The sequence below is a fragment of the Mesocricetus auratus genome, unplaced genomic scaffold (assembly GCF_017639785.1).
Source record: "Mesocricetus auratus isolate SY011 unplaced genomic scaffold, BCM_Maur_2.0 Super-Scaffold_100011, whole genome shotgun sequence".
Classification (NCBI taxonomy): Eukaryota; Metazoa; Chordata; class Mammalia; order Rodentia; family Cricetidae; genus Mesocricetus; species Mesocricetus auratus.
Genome location: NW_024429195.1, coordinates 85,114,181 through 85,122,077, shown reverse-complemented (window position 1 = coordinate 85,122,077; position 7,897 = coordinate 85,114,181). Strand labels below are relative to the sequence as shown.

The window sequence follows — 7,897 nt, the reverse complement described above, 5'->3', positions numbered from 1 at the left end:
TGTACAAGTCACTCCACCAAAACCAATGTTCCAGGGGCTCAGTGTGCAAGGCTCTCCACCAGTACCAATGTTCCAGTGACTCAGTGTGCAAGTCACTCCACCAATACCAGTGTTCCAGAAACTCAGTGTGCAAGTCACTCCAACAATACCAGTGTTCCAGAGTCTCAGTATGCAAGTTACTCCAATACCAATGTTCCAGTGAGTCAGTGTGCATGTCATTCCACCAATACCAGAGTTACAGAGACTCGATGTGTAAGTCACTCCACCTATACCAGTGTTCCAGTGACCCAGTGTGCAACCTCTCCACCAATACTAGTGTTCCAGTGACCAAGTGTGCAAGTCTCTCCACCAATACCAGTGTTCCTGTGAATCAGTGTGTAAGTCACTCCACCAATACCAGTGTTCCACAGACTGAATGTGCAAGTCACTCCTTCTATACCAGTGTTCCAGTGACTTATTGTACAAGTACTATACCAATACCAGTATTCCAGTGAGTCAGTGTGCAAGTCTCTCTAATACCAACGTTCCTTTGAATCAGTGTGTAAGTCACTCCATGAATACCTATGATCCAGTGACCCAGTGTGCAAGTCACTCCACCTATACCGGTATTCCAGTTACTCAGTGTGCAAGTCTCTCCACCAAAACCAGTGTTATAGTGACCCAGTGTGCAAGTCTCTCCACCAATACCAGTGTTCCACAGACTCAGGTTGCAAGTCACTACACTACCAGTGTTCCAGAGACTCAGTGGGCAAGTCTCTCCAAACCCAGTGTTCCAGAGACTCAGTGTGCAAGTCACTCCACCAATACCAGTGTTCTGGTAACTCAGTGTGCAAGTCACTCCACCAATACCTCTGTTCCAGTGATCCAGTGTACAAGTCTCTCCAATACCAGTGTTCCAGTGACCTGCAGAAGGGGATGTTGAAGAGTGACTGGCTTGGTATACACACTGGGCAAACCATGCCCCAAATAACTAGAAAACAACTGGAACTCCGGTGAGAACAAAAATATTCCAAATGCCATCAAGCTTTTAATAAACACCCCCAAATTCCTCCAGGGGGTGGAGCCTAACCCCCATCTTGAACATGGTCTGGACTCATGTTTCACTTACATTAGTTGTTCTCAACCTGTGTCTCATGACCCTTTGGAGGTCGAGTGACTCTTTCCCAGTGGTTAGCTAGGACCATAGGAAAACAGATTATTTTTACATTATGATTCATAGAGGTAACAAAATCACAGTTATGAAGTAGCAGTGAAAGTAATTTTATAGTTGATGGTCATCACAAATTGAGGGACTGAATTAAAGGGCCGCAGCATCAGGAAGGTTGAGAACCATTGGGGTAGAGTGATCAGAGAAGGGAAACTAGGAACTATGGTGGAGAGAGCTGAGACCCTTTCAAGGTGAGTGTCACCAGTAATGAGCTGGGGCCCTCGGATGTCAGGATGTGATGTGATGAGAGAGGCCACTCCGTCTCAGTGGGGGTCTCCCTCAAGGCCTGTGGTCCCAGTCCAATATTAGAGCGCAGAGAGGCTTCACATAAGGGTGCATTCCAAAATTCCTGTACAGTAGGCATCAAAGGGCTCATGGTCATGAAAAACACGGAAAAGCTGAGGGAGATGTCACCAGGAAGCAGAGGAAACTAAGTAGATCAATTTAACTGGGATATACTGTAATCCAGGATTAGAGCAACAACAAAAAAGGCACAGGAAAACTAGAGGAGTTCAGTCAGAATGGAACTGATTCCCACTCCTTCCATATATCCCGCTATTAATCTAAAGCTATCTGTAAATTAACTTTTCCAAAGTCAGTGTATTTGCTATTTGTTGCTTTTCAATTTAAAAAGTTTTGTGATAGGGTCTCATGTAGTTCATTCTGGTCTCAGACTCACTGTGTAGCCAGCTGCCTTGAACCACGGACTCTCCTGCCTCAGGCTTCTCAGGGCTATAATTATAAGCATTGATGTCCCCTGAGTGCCATGGTGAGCTTGTGGACATTCAGAGGAATATATGCCTCATAAGCTCTTAGTAAGGTTTACTTTTTTGTCTTGCAATGTGATGATGGCTCTACAACTATCATTATCAACAAAATATAGAAGACAGAGCCTTTCTCTTAGCAGGAAAAAAAAATCCCACTTCTCATAGGTACCTATTTAAACAGTGCTATCTGCACATATTGATGCATGGTATTTACACATGATAATACCAAATGTGACTTCTTTAAAAGTGTTCTCTTGAAAATACTTAAGAAATCCAGGTAAGGGGGATAAAAATGTTTAATTGCGGAAATACATTGGTGAACTGAGCCACTTACGCCACAGTCATAAGTAGGTACACATGTTGTTAGCAAATTAAGAACTTTCCAGGTAGCCATCCTGCCAAGCATCACCCGCCAGCCCTAAGAGACAGTACGGAATGAACACGATGAAATGCTGATTATATGAAGGAGAACAGGCAGCTGGGCAGCTGGAGAATCTGTGGCCATGTAAGCCTCTGACTAAAGAGAACAGGAATTAATACCCATGTGAGGACAGCATGCAAATTTAAACAGTTCATTTTCAAATACTGCAGTGCTCTCAACAGAGGGAATTCCCTTACATTTAAATAAAAATTTTAAACCAAGTAGTAAGAAAGGGAGCTAAGTGTAGGACTCCATTTACCAACTTTACAGCTACAAAATAACGAAGTAGAAACATCAAGGGACAAGAGGCAATATAGTACTTCAGGTAATTCCTTTATATGTCCCTAATGTCATGTTATAAATACAAGGATTGCATTATATAAAAACTATCAAAAGAGTGTCAGTGAAAAGACATGAATTTTGTGAACTGTGTTGAATGGCCAGGATGGAAACTGCTATGAATCCTGGTGGCCCAGGCTGGGTAGCAGCAGCCTTCAGGGCTCTCTCACTGGTGGGCACACACAGTCCCCCAGTGAGCACGAAGTCTCACCCATTTCCTTCGGTGGCCACAACATTCAGTATGTACCCATGGCTTTGACTACACAGTTAGGATTTGGGAGTGGTGGCACAGCAGGGGACAACCTTTCAGAATTAGTTTGAAGACACAAGGTTCCTGGAGCCAAATTCCTTCCAAATTCATGAGCAAGCTGTGACAGGAAAAGAAGAGAGGGGAGAACAAAGAATTAGCACGGACAGGAAAAGAAGAGAGGGGAGAACAAAGAATTAGCACACTCAAAAATCACAACTTAGATAAAAGCACATGTCTCAGGCCTGCAGACTGACCACTGGATTTACTTTCAAGTAGAGCACAAGTTCAAAAGCCATTAGCAGCTACTTAAGATCTATTACTGGGCAGCATAGTTCTGGATATTGGCACTATTTATATAAAGAGATAAAACTGGATGCTAAGAAACTTACAAAAATGCAAGTAACAATTAAAATACAGAATAGCAATGGCCAAACCAGGCTGTGTGCATATCAGCATCACATTCACAATATAGGTCAACCCAGTCAATACCTATAATACCCCTCCCCGGCATTAAACTGCAGAGTTTTCAAAAGCCAGTGGTGGGAATTCCAGTCTAAACCTTCCATGTCTCTCTGCTGAGACACTCTTCAAAGAGGGCTGTGTCTTCCCTTAAGAGGCACACTGTGTGTGTGTGTCTTCCCTTAAGAGGCACACTGTGTGTGTGTCTTCCCTTAGGAGGCACACTGTGTGTGTGTCTTCCCTTAAGAGGCACACTGTGTGTGTGTCTTCCCTTAAGAGGCACACTGTGTGTGTGTCTTCCCTTAAGAGGCACACTGTGTGTGTGTCTTCTCTTAAGAGACACACTGTGGCTGTGTCTTCCCTTAAGAGGCACACTGTGTGTCCCAGCCCTGCAGTAGGGAAACTTCTCAACTTTCTGCCTGTGAGCCTTCTCTGGGAGCCTCCCCATCCCAAACACCAGCTCCAGGACTGACCCTGGACAAGAGGTTGCTTCAATATCAAAGAACTCTTGTTTCTGGTCTACTAAAGTGTGGGTTCTAGAAGGGGAGGCAGATGAAGAGAGGGAGGGGGAAGCGGAGGAGGAAGTGGGGGAGGACAGAGAGTGAGAGGAATAAGAAGAGGAGGGCAATGATAGAAGCAAAAGCTACCATCGATTTCATTTACAACCCTTATGTCTAAGCAAAAGACCCATTCTATGGATTACAAGACTGAGGCCACAAGGGAAAGTAACCCGTGCAGCCAGCAGGTGGAAGAGGCTGACTCCTAACAGAGAGTGGACTCAGCGCTCCTGAAGGTGGAGGCTGCAAAAGAGGCTGGGAGTATAACTGGAGGTTTCTGCTCCTGCCCAGTCCCGCAGCGGCTTTTAGAAAAACCACTCAGAGGATTGGTGTTAACTATAAAGTGTTTGGCCTATTAGCTTCTTATTAACTAGCTTCTACAACTTAAATTACCCCATTTCTACTCATCTGTGTACTGCCATGTGGGCGTGGCTTACTGGTAATGCTCTGGCTACACTTCCAGGGAGGAAGAAGGCAGAGTCTCCCTGACCCTGACTCTGCCTTCTTCCTCCCCGTGTCTCTGCTTAGATTTCCCGCCTGGCTCTATTCTGCCTGGCTACTGGACACGTCAGCTTCTCTATTAACCAATGGTAACAGATATTCACAGCACACAGAGCGACACCCCACATCCTGAGCATACCTGGCAAGGACAGCGCAGAGCGGAAAGCCTAATACAGAATGCACCATGAGACCAAGTGAACAGACATTCTCCCTCCCTGCATACCTGCTCCTGTGTCGGCCAGGACAGCTGCCCATCTCAACCAGCGATGGGCACGTCTTCTCTTGAGCTTCACTGCTACACACTGTGTGTCGACCCCTGACCCCTAGCCAGAGTCTCTCTAACCCAGATCTCCCAGCTGTCATTCAAGTGTGCACACACACACACACACATGCCAGCGCCTGCACGCACATACACACACATACATGCAAGCACACACAGAAACACATACACTCGTAAGCACACATACACAAGCACACACACGCCAGCGCACACACCCAAACACACACGCACACAAGAACACACATGCAAGCACACCTACAAACACACACACAAGTACACATGCAAGCACACACACGCAAGCACACACCAGCACACACACACACATGCAGGCACACACACGCACTTTGAATAAATTTAAATGTGACTAGTCTTAAAACAAATAATTATAAAATTCTTAAAAACAATGTGACCCAGCTCTGTGAGCAGTGTTTTCCTGTGGTCACCGCGTCATCTCCATGCTCACAAACACTCTATTGTTTAAACTGGTTTTCCATTTCACACTGATCAGCAGTGAAATTAACAAGAAATTATGAGTAGCCATGGAGCATATATAGAAATAAAAACCCAATTTGCAACCTCTAAGCAAATTGGACTTTTATGGAGGTTGCTTTTAACATGTGGGTGGCAATTTCGGAAAATAGTGACAAGGAGCAAATAGTTCACTTATGGCTCACTGTCACTGAGGAGCAGGTAGGTTAAGTCAGGTAAATGGAAAATATAAATTGCATAGTTTTTTGAAACCAGGGAAAGAGCTCAGTAGGTGAGGTAAGGTTCCTGCTAAACAAGCAGGGTGACTGGAGTTCAAGTCCCCAAACCTACATTTTACATGGAAGCCCAACATGGTGGCACGCACCTGTAACCTGGTCCTCAGGAGGCTAAGACAGGTGGATCTCCAGGGCTTGCTGACCAGCCAGACTAAAGGACTTGACAAGTTCAAGTCAGTGAGAGACCCTGACTTCAAAACAGAGGACATCTCCCAAGAGGAGAACCAGACTTTCTCCTCAGACCTTCACATGCATGGGAACCTAAACACCCATGAATGCACACACAAATACTACACACACACACACACACACACAAACACATGTACATCATAAACACACACACCCATACATACACACGCAAACACATACATAAACTCACACCCATACATACAGACACATCCATACATCACACACACACCCATACATACACAGACACATCCATACATCACACACACACCCATACATACACAGACACATCCATACATCATAAACACACACACCCATACATATGCATGCAAACACATACACAAACACACACCCATACACACACAGACACACCCACACATACATAAACACACACCCATACACACACAGACACATCCATACATCACACACACACCCATACAAACACACACAAACACATAAACACACACCCATACATACAGACACATCCATACATCATACACATCATACATCATAAACACACACACCCATACATACACATGCAAACACATACATAAACACACACCTATACATACACAGACACATCCATACATCATATACACACACCCATACACGCACAGACACATCCATACATCATAAACACACACCCATACATACATAGACACATCTGTACATCATAAACACACACCCATACATACACAGACACATCTGTACATCATAAACACACTCCCATACATACACAGACACATCTGTACATCATAAACACACTCCCATACATGCACACGCAAACACATACACTTCTTTTTGAGGAAATAAGCCCCACATAACGCTCACTTACTCTTTCGTACTGCCTTTGCTTGACTAGACACCATACTGGCAGCTTCAGAGGGCAGGCCAACATACACTCCTCCATAGTTTCTTTAAGAAAAGAAATTATATCAATTTAAAGGTACTAAAGAGAGAGAAGCATAAAAAAAGCATAAACCACTTCAAATCATTATATAATTATGAAGACAACTCGTGACTTTTAAATTCTTGTTTTTCTATGTTTAAAAGGAGGCTCTGGAAAAAACAGCTCCAATAAATCAGTAAAATTTTAAAATATTTTGCTTGTAATAAGTAGTATAATGATGGGTCGAGTAATATGTGACAGGTGTCAATCACGTTTATGACAAATTCAGAGATCACTGTGGTATTAGGCAATGTGGATATTCAAAACTCACTTCCTCATAGGGAAAGATGGTTATACTCTGAGACAGAGAGCCCAGGCATGCACAACAGAGCAGCGTGAACCTGAGGAAGCAGGAGCCGAAACAGACGCACTGAGGTGAGGAGGGGAAGTCAGTCGACTCGGGGACGAGAATGGATGGCACAGGTCACAGTCCCAGGACAGAGCACAAGCTTGCTGGGTCACAGCAGAGACTCTGTCTTTTCAGATACATGTCCCCACAAACAGCCCACCTGACGGAATCTGTGCCATCATCCTGTGCTAGCGTGGGTTATGCTCATGCACTGTGAACAAAATCACTCACGTGACACCAGCTGCAGACAGCACACATACCTCCTCTTGTCGTCGTCTGTTATGGAGTCTTCCGTCCTGAAAGTCCAGAAACACCTGCCGTGAGCCGTCCAGCTGCAGGCCAGACACTTCATTTCCAGTTACAGGCAAGGTCTAGGGGACAGTGCCTTAGCTCACATTTATCACCACCCTGTACAGCACAGTGCTCTGCCTGGCTCTGACCGTATGCTAAAGAGTGGGCAGCTGTCTACACATCCAAACAGAGAAATTCAGCAAATGCTAGAAAGTTCAAACCAAGTGTAGGACAGGGACAGCTGAGACTGGAAAGGTTAGATGTCAAAAAGCTGTCACCCACTCCCGGGTGAGCAACAGTGGCAAGTTGCCTGACCTCAACTGTAAAGTAAGGGGCCAAGCTCCTTCCTGCCCTCACAGGGACGTGGAAGCCCTTGTACCATGTGGGAGGCACAACTGGAGTGAGGGTCTCAGATGGGAAAGAGCTAACGCCAGCTTGATTTCCCTTTGTTCAAGATGAGCCATTTAATGCACATTCTACTACACTGAGGAGGAAAACATTCTAAAGAGACGTTTTAGGGTCTCTCTGAAATGAATAGCCAGTGGTGGACACAGCGCTCAGTTGTTCAAAGGCTTGT

At 44.9% G+C, this 7,897-nt stretch overlaps 1 long non-coding RNA gene across 1 annotated transcript in view; it reads right to left on the bottom strand.

Moving 5' to 3' along the window:
* Positions 1 to 1,239: 1,239 nt before the first annotated feature.
* CUNH12orf75 overlaps positions 1,240 to 7,897 on the bottom strand; it is a 40,669-nt gene continuing 34,011 nt past the window's right edge. Inside the window, exons 3-5 of the long non-coding RNA XR_005880562.1 lie at positions 7,261 to 7,325; positions 6,567 to 6,646; positions 1,240 to 3,102 (exon numbers count right to left, since the gene is read on the bottom strand). This is a non-coding gene — a long non-coding RNA (chromosome unknown C12orf75 homolog). The remainder of the gene's footprint in view (positions 3,103 to 6,566; positions 6,647 to 7,260; positions 7,326 to 7,897) is intronic.